Genomic DNA, 18494 nt, shown 5'->3' with positions numbered 1-18494 from the left:
CACACAAATAACACAAGCATGCAATTATAAATCAAACACTTTCTAGCCTATTTTCACTCTAGAATGTCAGTCCCCTTTTGGAATTGGCCAAAAACAATAATGCACTCTTGACGGACATTCTGATTCAGATTTTTCTTCTGGCCTAGTGATTCATTATGATGCTGTAGGGATGGCATTTGTCATCCTGTCTCTGACTCTGAGGTCTTTAAGATTTGTGCAAGTGCCTTTTGCATCTCATATGAGGGAAGAAAGGAGAGGATGAGGTTTTGTCCCAAATGGTACCCTATTCCCTATATACTGCAGTGCTTTGACTCYAGCTCTATCGGCCCTGTTTTAAAGCAGTGTACCATAAAGAGAYTCGGGTGCCATTTMWGACGCAACCTGACTGTTAGATGAGTGCTCATACGGCATGGCTCACCACATAGTCAGGTTATTACTACACAAACCCAAAAAATATTGAGGGGTTCTTTTTCAGGGTTGAGAGAGTGACATGTTTAAAAACACAAAAAAAAATTGTATATCAGGAAGGGTTCTTTACTGCTGTGATTGTTGTGAAGAACCATTCTGTTATTTCGGTACACTARAGGCTACTGGTTGCAGTGAAAGTACGGTAAACAACAAGTTACTGAATTGTGTGTATTTGTGCGAACCGTCAGTGGAAGTGTTATACCAGTTTAAGTGGTTGCTGGATATGTTATCAAAGTTTGGGCACCTCTTAACACTGTCAGTTATGTAGTTTTTCTAAGAGCATGTGACAATAAAGAGCTGCTTTGTCAAGAGGTAATGTGCATTTCACCCTAACTTAATTGCAGTTAGTTGCCTGGAAGTTGTTGTGAATTTTGCGTTACTTAATTGGCAACCAGCTGTCAGTAACTGCTACTAACTCACTTGCAACTAGCTGCCAGTAACTTACAGTACTTTCACTGATGTTCCGATTACAAGATAGCTTTACATTTGATGACAACCACTAAGCATTCCTTGTGGTTACCACACTTGGGACTCAGCCTCACCTGGRCTCAACTTCTTAATTGACAGCAAACGGACCTTCTTGACACACCATCAGGTCAGTGAGCGTAACAGAGAACAGCCACATTAAGTTACTGTYAATTCTACAATAACTACTTGCTGCAAGCTGACAGAAAAGTATAGAAAAATAAACATGAACTTCCTGATGACCAATTGCCATTAAGTTACTGGTAAATGTGCAGTAATCTCTTAACCGTCAAAATGTTTTTAAAAAGTGAGACACTTTTTGCACTTATTCTTATTCCGTATTCTGTATCCTCTTTCAAAATCTATCCAACATATCAGTACAACACATGATACATTTCTGAAATATTCAAGATGTTTCCTAATCACACAAAAAATACAGTTGAAGTCGGAAGTTTACATACACTTAGGTTGGAGTAATTAAAACTTGTTTTTCAACCACTCCATAAATTTCTTGTTAACAAACTATAGTTTTCTAAAGTCGGTTAGGACATCTACTGTGTGCATGACACAAGTCATTTTCCCAACAACTGTTTACAATTCACTGTATCACAATTCCAGTGGGTCAGAAGTTTACATACACTAAGAAAACGATGTCATAGCTTTAGAAGCTTCTGATAGGCTAATTGACATCCTTTGAGTCAATTGGAGGTGTACCTGTGGATATATATCAAGGCCTACCTTCAAACTCAGTCCTCTTTGCTTGAAATCATGGGAAAATAAAAATAAATCAGCCAAGAGCGCAGATTTTTTTTTAGAACTCCACAAGTCTGGTTCACACTTGGGAGCAATTTCCAAATGCCTGAAGGTACCACAAACAATAGCACGCAAGTATAAACACCATGGACCCACGCAGCCATCATACCGCTCAGGAAGGAGACGCGTTCCGGTGATTCTAATTGACCCTATGACAGGGAATTTTTACTAGGAATAAATGTCAGGAATTGTGAAACTGAGTTTAAATATATTTGGCTAAGGTGTATGTAAACTTCCAACTTCAACTGTAAATGTTGATATCATAATGACAGGAGGCATGACACACCCATTTGTGTACACTGAATCAAAACTATATTTTCAGTTTGCATTTGGTAGACTGGGACAGCAGGTTAGATTAACTGGGATGCCATTATTATAGTCCTAATTGTATTATAGTCCTAAATAACAATTTAACTCAATGTTGTGTGATTAGAAAACATCTGATTTCAGTTTAGTATCATGTGTTGGGCTAATATGCTGAAGAGTCCCACTATTGATTAATTCACTCAAATAACAGTACTAATAATAGTACTACAAGAAAAAATTAACAGGATATAGTACTACAAGAAAAAACCTAAGTACAAGGGTTCCTTAATGTAAACTGGATCTTTTTCCTTCATTGGAAAYGCGTAGACTGTCCCACTTTAGCTACTCCATGCCGTKCTACTTTAGCTAGCTAAGGTTGGTTAAAGCGGCACAATTTCTAAAAATCWGAATTACAAAATGGAAACATAATATTGCCAAAWTTAAATGTACTTTGAAGCACCAGTACATGGTATGCACATTTATATCACAATTTGGCTCAGTGCATTATTTTGAACAGTTGTATAACCTTATAACATCAAAACAGAATCTTACCAAGTGCTCCTCGGGGTGAACTTGACTGCCAGCTCCTTAGATGTCACACCAATGAAGTGATGTGCTTTTGATCATGTGGTTTCCTGCAAGGGCTTAGTAACACACTAGTTTTTATTTTCTCTTGTCAYACCAAGCTGGCCCAGTTGATGATGTCCCATTATTTCCGACTTCACCCTAAATCGATTACAAACTGGGGACATTTTGACCCCAGGAAGAAACTATTGGAAAAAGCAACAATCATAGCATAATAAAAACATATTTCTCATCAAAACGTCATTAGACATATAGTTTGTGTTAGACATTTTTTTTAAGCAAAACTGCAAAATTAGTTAATTTGCATATTATGTCAAATGAAAATATAAATATTTACTTTAAGATGTGAATCTTTTTTCCAAAGTACATGTCACGGATCCCTCGAACATTCATTACGCACACCTGGCCCCTATTCCCAGTGAATAGTAATTGTATAAGTGTGTTCTTGGTTTACCATTGTCCTGTCGATTATTGTTACAATGTCCGTTGGTGCGTGTGAGTACCTGTGCTGTGTGTTTTGGCTTTCATGCCATTGTGGATTGCGCAGATGATTACGGGTCTCATCCCGTGTGTTAACCATTGTGCGCTTGTTATTTAATCGYGGTACTCCTCGCTCTCTTTTGTTTGGGTAATTTACTGTCAGCACAATAGCCAGCAGGTTACTGTAKATTTACAGGATATTACTGGCAGCAAAGGCAGTAAATTACTGTATATTTACAGGATCTMTACTGTCACACAAATTTACAACATATTTCTGAAAAACCTGACTACAGTAACATGCTGTATTTCTAGAATTTACATTGCATTACTGGAAGCACAGTGGTTAGTAAACTGTTGTAGATTACAGTGCAACTACTGTAGCCAGTGCCAATGACGGGCAGCACTATTTATCTTAAAAGTATTTGTAATAAGTATTTCAATGCTTTCAATASCTATGTTTTTTATTTGTATTTRACTGGCCAGAACTACAACTCATGCAGCCTATTTTGAAAGAGTTTAAATAGAATACATGTATTMTCTAATAAATACAAACATATACTTGCATGTAGAACACTAAACATACACCATTTCGGTAATGGTAACATAATCTCTTTACTTGCTATGACAGTGTTATATTCTTGTTTATCTAAGTTTACACTGACTGTAAGTCACTCTGCTAAATGATCCAAATGTAAATGTAAAAATGAGCATTTGCAAAACACACTGCTGGGTATTACTAAAATGACCTCTGCCTCAAAATAAGGCCAAATTAGATCAAAATACAACTCATTTTTGGGTGGAGCTCATTAGAATAATACTCAAATGAAACTACTTCCAAGCACACTGCTGGGTATTATTCGAATGAAATCCGGAGCTCATTAGAATAATACCGAGCAGTGTTTTTCGCAACTGTTCTTTTTTTTTCATTTACACTTTGGGCATTTAGCAGACACTCTTGTCCAGAGGGACTCGTAGTCAGTGCATTCATCAAAGGTTGATAAAAACACATATCAAAGTCATAGTTACACACTTAAGTCTATTCTGTGCACTTGCACTGTGAGCAGTACATCACACCGGAGGTTGATGATAAAGGACACTGGCCAGTTCTYRAGGCTGCCTCTCAGGCACCTTCCAAAGTAATTCAACTGGGGCAAGGTCCATAAACAACAAACACTTACTACTGAATGGCATCATCACTGATASAGGTCTAGACTTTCTCTGCCTCACTGAAACTTGGGCATCAGTCCAATGAGTACATACTGTATCTCTCAACCAATATACTCCATCTGGCTACACCTACTTGGTACATCCGGACAGGGCAGATTGGCTGTAATCTGCAGGACTGACTGCASTGTAAAGTCTCCAGTACCAGCTGTCTCATCTTTTGAATGCATGGCTTTCAAGATCACTGGCTCTGTATCAGAACTGGCTGTGCTGATTCATCGGCCTCATAAGCTGAAATRCGACTTTCTTGCTGAACTATCTGAGCTACTAACACTCCTGAGGCCCCTGTGCCCTGCTATGCTAGTGCTTGTTGATTTCACATACATGTCAAACCCCTGACTMCAGTCTCTCCACCACCCTGGCGGATGTCCTGAGCAACTTTGYACTCCAACAGCACGGGGACTTTGCCTCCCACCTTCAAAGGCCATACACTAGACCTGGTCTGTACCACAGGTGTGGTCTCAAAACATTTGAAGGAAATGAGTGCTGTCCGAACATAAACCATGAACATGAACATCACCTTCACCCTAGCGCAAATTTTCTATGCATGATCTATGCATAGATAATAACCAGAGAGTAGCGGCAGAGTCAAAGGGGGGGGAGACGACGACGACAATGCAAATAGTCTGGGTAGCCATTTGATTAACTGTTCAGGAATCTTATGGCGTGTGAGTAGAAGCTTTTATGAATTATTTTGGACCTAGACATGGTTATCCGGTACCTTGTGCTGTGCGGTAGCAGAGAGAACAGTCTATGACTAGGGTGGCTGGAGTCTTTGACAATTTTTAGGGCTTTCCTCTGACACCACCTGGTATAGAGATCCTGGATGGCAGGAAGCTTGGCCCCAGTGATATACTGCGCCGTACGTACTATCCTCGGCAGTGCCTTGCGGTCGGAGGCCGAACAGTTGCCATACCAGGCAGTGATACAACCAGTCAGGATGCTCTTAATGGTGTAGCTGAATAACTTTTTGAGGATCTGAGGACCCATGCCAAATCTTMTCAGTCTCCTCAGGGGGAATAGGCTTTGTCGTGCCCTCTACAAATCAAATGTTATTTGTCACATGCGCCAAATACAACAGGTATTTCACCTTACAATGAAATTCTTACTTACAAGCCCTAAACCAACAATGCAATTTTAAGAAAAATACAACAAAAAATWATTAAAGAGCAGCAGTAAAATAACAATAGCGAGGCTATATACAGGGGGTACYWATRCCCTGACTGCAMTCTCTCTACCACCCTGGCTTATGTCCTGGACAACTTTGGACTCCAACAGCACGGGGACTTTTCCTCCCACAACAAAGGCCATACACTGGACCTGGTCTGTACCACAGGTTTGGATCTCAAAAAATGTGAAGGAAATGTGTCAGGGCCGTCCGACCATAAACATAAACACGACTGTCTTGGTGTGTTTGGACCATGATAGTTTGTTGYTGATGTGAATGCCAAGGAACTTGAAGCTCTCAAATATATACAGTATGTATGCATATTCAGAATATATGTACACTATAAACAGATATGCAAGTGGGAYAAAAMGMCATGTATTTCTTTCTCAAAWCATTGTTATTTCTTCCAGATTTCGGAATGAACAGTAACAAACAAACAGTAGAAGATAAACAAATACTCTTGTSCTTGTCCCCCTCTTACTCTCACTTCTCTTCCTCTAATCTCTCTCCAAAATTGMCCTCCATTGTTGTCCAAACCAGGAAAGCCAACCTGAGGCCTATTTATAGTGCTCAAGCTCTGATTTCTAAGTGAAGAAATTAGCTGTAAGTCTTTACACACGTCAGCACTGAGTGAAGGTAATCGGTAAATGAGTGTGGCATTTGGAATGGCAGTGTTTTCCAAACGAAACACAAGACCTGTTAATTTTGAATTATGTGTCTAATGTAGAGAACTGTGTTTAGTGTTTTGCAAAAAGTATGTTTTACAATTGCAAACAGAGTAAAGCAGATAATGTACTTGCAGTTTTGCAGACTTGGTCTGAAGATTAGGTACATGAGTTAATGGTTTCACTGAGTTTGCCTCAAGTACCACTTTTAGTGTAAGCGATTGTAACTGTAACGACGGTGTTGGAGTTGTGCCTGGCCATGCAGTCATAGGTGAACAGGGAGTACAAGAGGTGACTGTGAACGCAGCCCTGAGGGTCACACATGTTGAGAGTCAGTGTGGAAGATGTGTTGTTACCTACCCTTACCACTTGGGGGCGGCCCGTCAGGAAGTCGAGGATCCAGTTGCAGAGSGAGGTGTTTAGTCCCKGGGTCCTTAGCTTAGTGATGCGCTTTGAGGGCACTATGGTGTTGAACCCTGAGCTGTAGTCAATGAATAGCATTCTCACGAAGGTGTCCCTTTTGTCCAGGTGGGAAAGGGAAATGTGGAGAGCAATAGAGATTGCGTTGATGTGAGCCATGACCAACCTTTCAAAGCACTTAATGGCTACAGATGTGAGGGCTAGTTATTTAGTCAGGTTACCTTATTATTCTTGGGCACAGGGACTATGGTAGTATGCTTGAAACATGTTGCTATTACAGACTCAGTCAGGGACAGGTTGAAAATGTCAGTGAAGACACTTGCCAGTTGGTCAGCATATGCTCAGAGTACACATCCTAGTAATCCGTCTGGTCCTACGGCCTTGTGAATGTTGATCTGTTTAAAGCGAGCATTGAAGTAATTTAGCTCGTCTGGTAGGCTCGTGTCACTAGGCAGCTCGAGGCTGTGCTTCCCTTTGTAGTCTTTAATAGTTTGCGAGCCCTGCCACATCCAACGAGTGTCGGAGCCGGTGTAGTAGGATTCAATCTTTGTCCTGTATTGATGCTTTGCCCGTTTGCCTGTTTCTTATAAATCAATCAAATAATTTTATTAGTCACATACACATGGTTAGCAGATGTTAATGCGAGTGTAGCGAAATGCTTTGTGTCTAGTTCGACAATGCAGTAATAACCAACAAGTAATTAACTAACAATTCACAACTACTACTTACACACACACACAAGTGTAAAGGGATAAAGAATATGTACATAAAGATATATGAATGAGTGGTGGACAGAACGGCATGGCAGATGCAGTAGATGGTATAGAGTACGGTATATACATATGAGATGAGTACTGTAGGGTATGTAAACATAAAGTGGCATAGTTTAAAGTGGCTAGTGGTCATGTATTACATAAAGATGGCAAGATGCAGTAGATGATATAGAGTACAGTATATACATATGAGATGGGTAATGGGGGGTATGTAACATTATATTAGTGGCATTGTTTAAAGTGGCTAGTGGTACATTTTTAACTAATTTCATCAATTCCATTTTTAAAGTGGCTGGAGTTGAGTCAGTATGTTGGAAGCGGCCGCTAAATGTTAGTGGTGGCTGTTTAACAGTCTGATGGCCTTGAGATAGAAGTTGTTTTTCGTCTCTCGGTCCTGTCTTGATGCACCTGTACTGACCTCGCCTTCTGGATGATAGCGGGGTGAACAGGCAGTGGCTTGGGTGGTTGTTGTCCTTGATGATCTTTATGGCCTTCCTGTGACATCGGGTGGTGTAGGTGTCCTGGAGGGCAGGTAGTTTGCCCTGGTGATGCGTTCTGCAGACCTCACTACCCTCTGGAGAGCCTTACGGTTGTGGGGAGCAGTTGCCGTACCAGGCGGTGATACAGCCCGACAGGATGCTCTCGATTGTGCATCTGTAGAAGTTTGTGAGTGCTTTTGGTGACAAGCCGAATTTCTTCAGCCTCCTGAGGTTGAAGAGGCGCTGCTGCGCCTTCTTCACAACGCTGTCTGTGTGGGTGGACCAATTCAGTTTGTCCGTGATGTGTACACGAGGAACTTAAAACTTTCCACTCTTCCTCTACTGACCGCGTCATGTGGATAGGGGGGTGCTCCCTCTGCTGTTTCCTGAAGTCCAAATCATCTCCTTTGTTTTGTTGACGTTGAGTGTGAGGTTATTTTCCTGACACCACACTCCGAGGGCCTCACCTCCTCCCTGTAGGCCGTCTCGTCGTTGTTGGTAATCAAGCCTACCATTGTAGTGTCATCGCAAACTTGATGATTGAGTTGGAGGCGTGCATGGCCACGCAGTCGTGGGTGAACAGGGAGTACAGGAGAGGGCTCAGAACGCACCCTGTGGGGCCCAGTGTTGAGGATCAGCGGGTGGAGATGTTGTTACCTACCCTCACCACCTGGGGGCGGCCCGTCAGGAAGTCCAGGACCCAGTTGCACAGGGCGGGGTCGAGACCAGGGTCTCGAGCTTGTGACGGGTTTGGAGGGTACTATGGTGTTAAATGCTGAGCTGTAATCAATGAACAGCATTCTCACATGGGTATTCCTCTTGTCCAGATGGGTTAGGGAGTGTGCAGTGTGGTTGCGATTGCGTCGTCTGTGGACCTATTGGGTCGGTAAGCAAATTGGAGTGGGTCTAGGGTGTCCGGTAGGGTGGAGGTGATTGGTCCTTGACTAGTCTCTCAAAGCACTTCATGATGACGGAAGTGAGTGCTACGGGGGTAGTCGTTTAGCTCAGTTACCTTAGCTTTTTGGGAACAGGGAACATGGTGGCCTCTTGAGCATGTGGGAACAGCAGACTGGGATAAGGATTGATTGAATATGTCCGTAAACACACCAGAGCTGGTCTGCGCATGCTCTGAGGACGCGGCTGGGAATGCCGTCTGGGCCTGCAGCCTTGCGAGGGTTAACACGTTTAAATGTTTTCCCCTTGGCTGCAGTGAAGGAGAGCCCGCAGGTTTTGGTAGGGGCCGTGTCAGTGGCACTGTATTGTCCTCAAAGCGGGCAAAAAGTTGTTTAGCCTGTCTGGGAGCAAGACATCCTGGTCCGCGACGGGGCTGGTTTTCTTTTTGTAATCCGTGATTGACTGTAGACCCTGCCACAATACCTCTTGTGTCTGAGCTGTTGAATTGCGACTCGATTTTGTCTCTGTACTGGGACTTAGCCTGTTTGATTGCCTTGCGGAGAGAATAGCTACACTGTTTGTATTCGGTCATGCTTCCGGTCACCTTGCCCTGGTTAAAAGCAGTGGTTGCGGCTTTCAGTTTCACGCGTGCTGCCGTCAATCACGGTTTCTGGTTTGGGAATGTTTTTATCGTTGCTGTGGGTACGACATCGTCATAAACTTCCTAATGAACTCGCTCACCGAATCAGCATATTCGTCATATTGTTGTTGGACGCGATGCGGAACATATTCCAATCCGCGTGATCGAAGCAGTCTTGAAGCGTGGATTCAGATTGGTCGGACCAGCGTTGAACAGACCTGAGCGCGGGAGCTTGTTGTTTGAGTTTCTGTTTGTAGCTGGAATCAACAAAATGGAGTCGTGGTCAGCTTTTCCGAAAGGGGGGCGGGGGAGGGCCTTATATGCGTCGCGGAAATTAGTATACAATGATCTAGGGTTTTCCCAGCCCTGGTAGCAACATCGATCCGATAGAATTTAGGGAGTTTTGTTTTTAGATTAGCCTTGTTAAAATCCCCAGCTACGATGAATGCAGCCTCAGGGTGTTGGTTTCCAGTTTACAAAGAGTCAGATAAAGTTCGTTCAGGGCCATCGATGTGTCTGCTTGGGGGGATATATACGGCTGTGATTATGATTGAAGAGAATTCCCTTGGTAGATAATGCGGTCTGGGTTAGAGTCCCGTTCCTTGAAAGCGGTAGCTCTACTTTAGCTCAGTCCGGATGTTGGCAATAATCCATGGCTTCTGTTTGGGATATGCACTTATTGTTGAAGCAGTTCCTGATGTGGTGTAATCCTAAATGCCATCGGATGAGTCCTGGAACATTTTCCAGTCTGTGCTAGCAAAACAGTCCTGTAGATTAGCATCTGCATCTGACACTTTATTGACCGGTCACTGGTGCTTCCTGTTAGTTTTTGCTTGTTAGCTGGATTCAGGAGGATATAATTATGGTCAGATTTGCCAAATGGAGGGCGAGGGAGAGCTTTGTACCCATCGTATGTCTGGAGTAAAGGTGGTCTAGAGTTTTTAATTTTTTTCTTCTTCTGATTGCACATTTAACATGCTTTAGAAATTAGGTAAAATGGATTTAAGTTTCCTGCATTAAAGTCCGTGGCCAGTAGGAGTGCCATCTCTGAAATTGCACCCCAAATAATACATCCAGCAGAGTTCAAGGAACAGACACATCTCAACATTCAACTGTTCAGAGGAGACTCCATGAATCAGGTCCTCATGGTCGAATTGCTCCAAATAAACCACTACTAAAGGACACCAATAGGAAGAAGAGACTTGCTTGGGACAAGAAACATGAGCAATGGACATTAGACCGGTGGAAACTTGTCCTTTGGTCTGAAGACCAAATTTGAGATTTTTGATTCCAACCGACGTGTCTTTGAGACGCGATGTGAGTGAACAGATGATCTCATGTGTATTTCCACCATAAAGCATGGAGGAGGAGCTGTTATGGTGTGGGGTTGCTTTGCTGGTGGTTGTTGTCCTTGATGATCTTTTTGGCCTTCCTGTGACATCGGGTGCTGTAGCTGTCCTGGAGGGCAAGCCATTTTGCCACAACTTTGGAAGTATGCTTGGGATCATTGTCCATTTGGAAGACCCATTTGAGACCAAGCTTTAACTTCCTGACTGATGTCTTGAGATGTTGCTTCAATATATCACATKATTTTCCTGCCTCATGATGCCATCTATTTTGTGAATAGTGTGGTGTTCTTCAACTTGCAAAGCCTCACCCTTTTTCCTCCAAACATAATGATGGTCATTATGGCCAAACAGTGTTATTTTTAGTTTCATTAGACCAGAGGACATTTCTCCAAAAAGTATGATCTTTGTCCCCATGTGCAGTTTCAAACCGTAGTCTGGCTTTTTTATGGTGGTTTTGGAGGAGTGGCTTCTTCCTTGCTGAGCGGCCTTTCAGGTTATGTTGATATAGGACTCGTTTTACTGTGGGTATAGATACTTTTGTACCTGTTTCCTTCAGCATCTTCACAAGGTCCTTTGCTGTTACTCTGGGATTGATTAGCAATTTTCGCACCAAAGTACGTTCATCTGTAGGAGACAGAGCGKGTCTCCTTCCTGAGCGGTATGACGGCTGAGTGGTTCTATGGTGTTTATACTTGTGTACTATTGTTTGTACAGATGAACGTGGTACCTTCAGGCATTTAGAAATTGCTCCCAAGGATGAACAAGACTTGTGGAGGACTATAATCTTTTTTCTGAGGTCTTGGCTAATTTCTTTTGATTTTCCCATGATGTCAAGCAAGGAGTCACTGAGTTTGAAGGTAAGCATTGAAATACATCCACAGGTACACCTCCAACTGACTCAAATTATGTTAATTAGCCTATCAGAAGCTTCTAAAGCCATGACATAATTTAGGGGAATTTTCCAAGCTGTTTAAAGGCACAGTCAACTTCATCTATGTAAACTTCTGACCRACTGGAATTGTGATACAGTGAATTATAAGTGAAATTATATGTCTGTAAACAATTGTTGGAAAAATTACTTGTGTCATGCACAAAGTAGATGTCCTAACCGACTTTCCAAAACTATAGTTTATTAACAAGAAATTTGTGGAGTGGTTGAAAAACAAGTTTTAAGGACTCCAACCTAAGTGTATGTAAACTTCCGATTTCAACTGTATGTAGCATACATTTTCCTAATCTAATCTGTAAATGGTTGGATTTATTGCAACCGTTACTGAGAAGGCTGTTCCAGTTTACATAATGTAGATAGACTCCAACAACAATCATTTCCTCCCTACTCTGACATGCATTCTGAACGTAAATTGTGGATGTTGTGGGTAAAATTGTTGGACATCCTCCCTCTTTAACGGATACCACTTGAGATTGGATGTCACATTAAAAGCCACCAAAATATGAAACATTAAGAAATGTGTAAATGAGACTTCACACCCTTACTCCTGGGACCATATACACCCCAAAATAGTGTTGAGTTTGACTCCATAATAGTTGAATTAAAGGAACATTTCACCCAAAACTATATTTTMGTATTTGTTTCATATGGCTGAATTTCTGTATTTGAAAGTTATATAATTTGATTGCTGACAGTCAGTCCAAATATATTGGGACTATATCAACAATGAGCTACTGAAACAATTACCAACAGTTTTTGGATGGAGTTTTCCTTTAACTATTGTGATTATAGTGTGAGAGTAAACATTACTCAACTCCAGAATACTGAACTATACTGCAGAGGTAAAAAAGTAACAGACTTATTTTCAATTGAGTACAGAAGGAAACGCAATGAGTTAAGAGTTAAGTATCAACACTAAATTGAGCATATACAACAATGAAAATGAGTAATWTTTACTATTTTTAGACTGGGATTATTTGAGGCAGAATTATATATGTATTTTAAATGTACTTTTTTGTCATTTTACCTGGGGCTGCTACATTTTTAACAATGTAATGACGAACCATGCAAATGGTTATGCAAAGGGTTATTCAAAGAACCGATATAAAAAGGTTCTCCACAGCCCAAAAAAGGGTTCCCCTACAGAGACAAAATTAAAAAGTAAATAATTAGGGTACAAACGAATACTTTTTTTTGAGAGTGTACTGTGTACTGTATAGCCCATTCCCAACCATGGAAGGATTATACATTTGATTTAATCAGTAGAGCTAGAAGGTCAGGGTCGTTTTCTAAACCCCTCCATTAAGGCTCTGTAAAGGAGAAYTCAATATCCGCTGTGAAAAAAGACAGAGGGACCCTATAGTGTTTACAATGAATGGAAATGAATAGGGCATTTCCACGTTATGCCCTTTATAGAGCATGACATATTGTCATAGATCATTTGTGGCAGATGTATGTAGTGCTTATGAAGGCTTTATGAAGGCTTTAAGAAGCATTTAAAATCTTCACTCCATTTAAAGTGGGAACGGAATCTGTAGAGCTTCACAAGAGTACTTGAAAGAACTGTTTCATCCAAGTATTGGGAAAAAGGCATTCATCCTTAAATTGATTAGCATTTCCATCTGGCACAGATCGTTCCTATCAGTTCAACTCCTCATCTTTGCTGACTGTAGCCCAAGTGCTATAACAAAACAGTTACAGCCTTCATTCTGATTTCATTTGATTTTCATGGCAGGGTTCAGAAACAGTCAGAAGGGAGAGGGGGAGCACTGCCCAGGGGGCGGTATTTTCACGTCCAGATGAAAAGCGTGCCCAAAGTAAACTGCTTGCTACTCAGGCCCAGAAGCTAGGATGTGCATGTACTTGGTAGATGTGGATAGAAAACACTCTGAAGTTTCTAAAACCGTTTAAATGATGTCTGTGAGTATAACAGAACTTATTTGGCAGGCAAAACCCCAGGACAAACCATCCAGGATGTTTTGTTGTTGTTGAGGTGACTGTTTTCAATATGAATCTAGATTTCTGATGCATCTGGTTGCAGTTCCTATGGCTTACACTAGATTTCAACAGTCTTTAGAAATTGGTTGTTGTTTTTTTGAGTAATGAAGAAGTAGCCCTTTCCTTTCTGGGTGTATAGCCAAGTGGACTGTTTTGTTTGGGGCGTGTGACCTGGAGCTCGCTCCACTTTCATTTTATCCACTATTAAACACAGTTTATCCCGTCTTAAATTTTATRGATTATTTACGTTTTAAAATACCTAAAGTTGGATTAGGAAAGTTGTTTGAAATGTTTGGACAAAGTTTACAGGTAACTTATTAGATCATTTGTAGTCATGTTGGGCGAGGTGGAACCTGTGTTTTCTGAATCAAACTCGCCAAATAAATGGACATTTTGGAAATATAACGACGGAATTTATCGAACAAAGGACCATTTGTGATGTTTATGGGACATATTGGAGTGCCAACAGAAGATCTTCAAAGGTAAGGCATGAATTTCATCGTTATTTCTGAGTTTTGTGTCGTGCCTGGCGGGTTGAAATATGATTGTCATGTGTTTGTATGATGGGGTGCTGTCCTCAGATAATCGCATGGTTTGCTTTCGCCGTAAAACCTTTTTGAAATCTGACATGATGGCTGGATTAACAAGAAGTTAAGCTTTAATTTGGTGTATTGCACTTGTGATTGTATGAAAGTTAAATATTTCTAATAATTTTGGGGGAATTTCGCGCTCTGCAATTTCACCGGATGTTGTCGAAACGTTCCACTAGCGGAACCCCTAGCCGTAACAGGTTTTAAGGCAGGGAGATGACGAACAGGTCATCAGGTGAGAATGTGGAATTTGAGTTGCAGTATAAGGCAGTCTGGTAAAGCACGTGTGCACAGCAATTTACATCACTCACTTGATGATATTTCACATGAAGTTTCATGTGGATTTTTACGTGATCACATAACCTTTCACATGTGGATTCAAATGTTCCTAGTAAATATTTTTCACATGAGATGCKCTGCCAAGAAATATGAGTCATCAGTATACACACACATTTATTTGAACATAAAATGTTTTCAACTWACATTTTTGACACACAATTACATTGTATATTTATAKAGTAATTATGTCCTCACCTGGGATTTGAACTCACAACCTCTTGATTCATAGTATTCCAAGCTTCCTGCTGCACCACCATGTCTGTGACAATGACTGATATCACCTGTATTCCTACACTTTGTACTTATGCAAAGTAAATCTCAGTTTTGTTAAAAATACACTCAATAATAGCTATTATATCCATCATAGTGGTTCAGGAGTCGCATAAAAAATATATATAATATGTCCCACCAACATTAGGCAACTACAAAGAAAACCTCTCAAATTGCTGAAATAAGCAAATTAAATCAATGATGACAGAATAGTCAGACTTACTGATAGCTAAAGCGTGCCATCTGCACTATTTTAGTTAAGTGCAGAAAAGTATTATACTGTAGGTAATGCATGTGTATTAGAATGCTACAGATGTTGCGGCGCAGCAGAAAGATCAGTGTACCCCAAATCCACTTTCATATTGAAAGTGATCATGTCAAATGTAATCATATTGTCATTGATTAAATATTTTTTACACTATTTTAGTTGAACCGCGTACAACTTCCTTTAAACCCCCATATCATTCAATTCCGTTGTATTTTCACAAAAGGAAAAGAGACACTTGAGGAAAAGAGACACTTGAGGTCGGAAGTTAAAATGTGAAACCATATGTTCACATGTTAACACCACCTTTTCACATGTGAGGAYAATAAGCTTTCACCTCACATGTGWATTGCACATGTGGAAATTAATTTGCACTTTCACATGTTGAGGCAGGGAGAGGATGAACAGGTAGTGAGAGTGAGAGAGAGAACACCGACCACGGAGAGAACGAACAGGTCATCAGGTGTGAATTTGGAATGTAGTGGTGAGGAAACAATGGGGAATATTTAACCTTAACATTATGTAGTCTTAACATTCTGTGTTCTCCCCTTGTCCTAAGGGTCAAAAATTACCTGCCTTCACTGAACCCCTACAATTAAGCTGCTTAACTGAATTTAAACCCAAATCTATTTTGCATGAAGAAACAACCTGTCATTCATCACAGACATTGTAATATATGGGTTTTCCGTCTTCACAATGCAGAAAGACTGCATTTAATCAGTGGACACCGCTCATTTTTATTACAACACACCTGTAATAATTGTTTTCTTTACTAAAGTAAAGGTTTATTATTATTTTTATTTATAAAAGATACTGCATAGGTATACACATATGTTTTAGCAAGAGATAGAACTTGTATAGCCTAAAAAGTAGCAGAAATGTGCAGAAAGTAGTTTTGAATGCATTTTATTGAAGGGAAACAATAAGTCTTGATTTTTTTTGTCAACATAGTGATATATTCTATATAATGTACAATGAAGAATTCAACTACAAAATACTAGTACTCCCATTTTTTTAACCATTGCCACCACCCACAAGGTGTATAAAAAACAATAAATAAGAATAAAATAAGATACCAAACAAAAACGTGAAGAACATAAATCAATCAACTCTAATTAGCACATGTAGGACAGTATGCAAGTGTGTGTGCATGGACTTTGCAGATGCATTTCTCACATGTGCAACATAGTATTTGTTTTACAGTCCTTCTTTGGGGGCATAATTGGCATCTCCTCCTCTTGCCTGCTGCAGCCTCAGGTGGATCAGGACAAGATTCAGCCTCCTGAACAGCTTTCACAAGCGCTGCAGAAGCTGCTGTGCGGGGATGCGCTCCCTTCTTTGAATGTGTGGGGTTACAAGTGCCTTTCCCAGCTGCTCCAGGAACACCCTCCCCTTGTTCCGCTTATCATGCATCCAGGTAGTGTTTATCTTGTTCCATATTCAAGAAGGCATTGTATGAGGACACATCAATGATGTTATGGAAGATGACCAGGGGCCAGCGGGCAGTCATCTCCTGCAGCTGTATGTTCCAATCAACTTGTCCAGGTTGTCCACGCCTCCTTTGTTGTGGTTCTAGTCCAGGATGATGGCTGGCTTCCTGTCCTCACGATCACTGATCTCAGTTGTTTTGTGCAGTGTAAACAGGAGGACCACATTCTTGTTCCTCTTTGGGAGGTAAGAACTAGAGTGGTGGGGGTGAAGGCAAACTTTGATGAGAAGGCCTCTCTCCCCTTTTTGTGAGGAGTGCAGAGGGGAGCTCAGGCTTGTTTTTTTATAATGTGCCAACCATGGTGACCTTACTCTTCAGGAGCTGCTGGCTGAGTTCATAAGAGGTGTAGAAATTGTCACATGTGACATTGTGCCCCCTCAGTCCATCTTGTCACATCAAGCACAACCCGCATCCCCTGGTTCTTCTCTGGGCCTCCACTGGTCGGCTTCCCTGTGTACACTTGCATCTTCAAGCGTAGTTGCACAGACGACCCATATCTTCATGCCATACTTTGCTGGTCAATACTGCCGGAAAGGAGAGCGACTTTTTACAAAAGAGATTACTATCACTAATTCGTTTCAGTGTCACAGAAAACAAATTACAAAAATCAATGATATTACAGCAATACATAAAATTAACAGTGAAAATCACTTACGGTACAGATACTGTTACTTCAGGCCCAGGGTTGTAGAGGTATGGTAGACGCTCCACCAACTTCTCCCAGACCTCTCTTATGGCCGCCAGTTTGTGTCTCACACGTCTTGCAGGTCTTGACTCACTTATCAAATCGTAGCATTCTTGAGAAGTGTGAAAGACTTTCAGCGGCATCATGGCACGGAAAATCGCCCTTCCACTCTCTGCATCCCAGAGACTACATGTAGCCTCGCCTCGGGACCTATACACACCCGCTAAGTTTAGCAGCCCTATGTAGGCATGCAGGTCAATCTCATCCATCCTTTTCCAGTTGTCTCCATATTTACGGAAACCCTCCAAATTTGTCATCACCAGGATGATTTTTTCGATGGCTATTGTGATGATGTAGAATGTCCTGGGCATGCGCAACTGCATGTCTTTGTGGCCCTGGGTTCATTCTTATGACATTTTGTGCTGCCATCCTGCCCTGGTTGTCATATGGTGACAAGGACCATGTGTGTTGCTGTTCTTTGACAAAAATGTCTCTTTCAGCTTGGAGGATTTCTTCTTCATCTTCCCCATTTTCTTCAGATACCTCCTCTAAATACTTTTTTCTCTTGTTCCTGGACATCTGAAAAAATCAGATCTACGACCGTTGGGCACTGAAACGTGCCCTCATGCTTCAGCAAAGAGAACTGGGGGACTGTCGTCTGCAGCACCTTTTACAGTCTCTGACTGCATTTCCCATTGAAACAATGCTTTCAAGAAATGTTTATTTTGTCAGAAATGTGGTTTATTTCGTCTGAACTTGAGTCATGTGTGGGGTCGTGGAGGGGAGATGCTGCACATGCACAAGAACGTTTTAGTTTTGTCTGAGTTCAATCAGGAACACACAATCTCAATGTATCGTGTGTGTGTGTGTGTGTGTGTGTGTCTTTGTGATGTGTAAATGATTCTAACTGCCTGGTCAAAATTACTCAGACAATATTTGTAGCCTGGTGGTGTACAGCTTTCATGGAATATGAACAAAGGCAATGTTTCACTTTTTCTAATGTTGTGTCACTCTCGGAGTCATCAAATATCAAGTTGAAAAAATGTAATTTAGGGGTTTTTCTCTTCTGTTAAACGTAGTGGCGGGTAATTTGTTTTACCTTTAGGACTACACTTAACCCTTGTGTTGTCTTAAGACATGTTTTGTAGATATACTGTATTATTGTTTAAGTTTCATATTT

This window comes from Salvelinus sp. IW2-2015, linkage group LG14 (assembly GCF_002910315.2).
Source record: "Salvelinus sp. IW2-2015 linkage group LG14, ASM291031v2, whole genome shotgun sequence".
NCBI classification, from domain to species: domain Eukaryota; kingdom Metazoa; phylum Chordata; class Actinopteri; order Salmoniformes; family Salmonidae; genus Salvelinus; species Salvelinus sp. IW2-2015.
The sequence above is the reverse complement of the archived record's forward strand: the minus strand, read 5'-3'. Positions refer to the sequence as shown.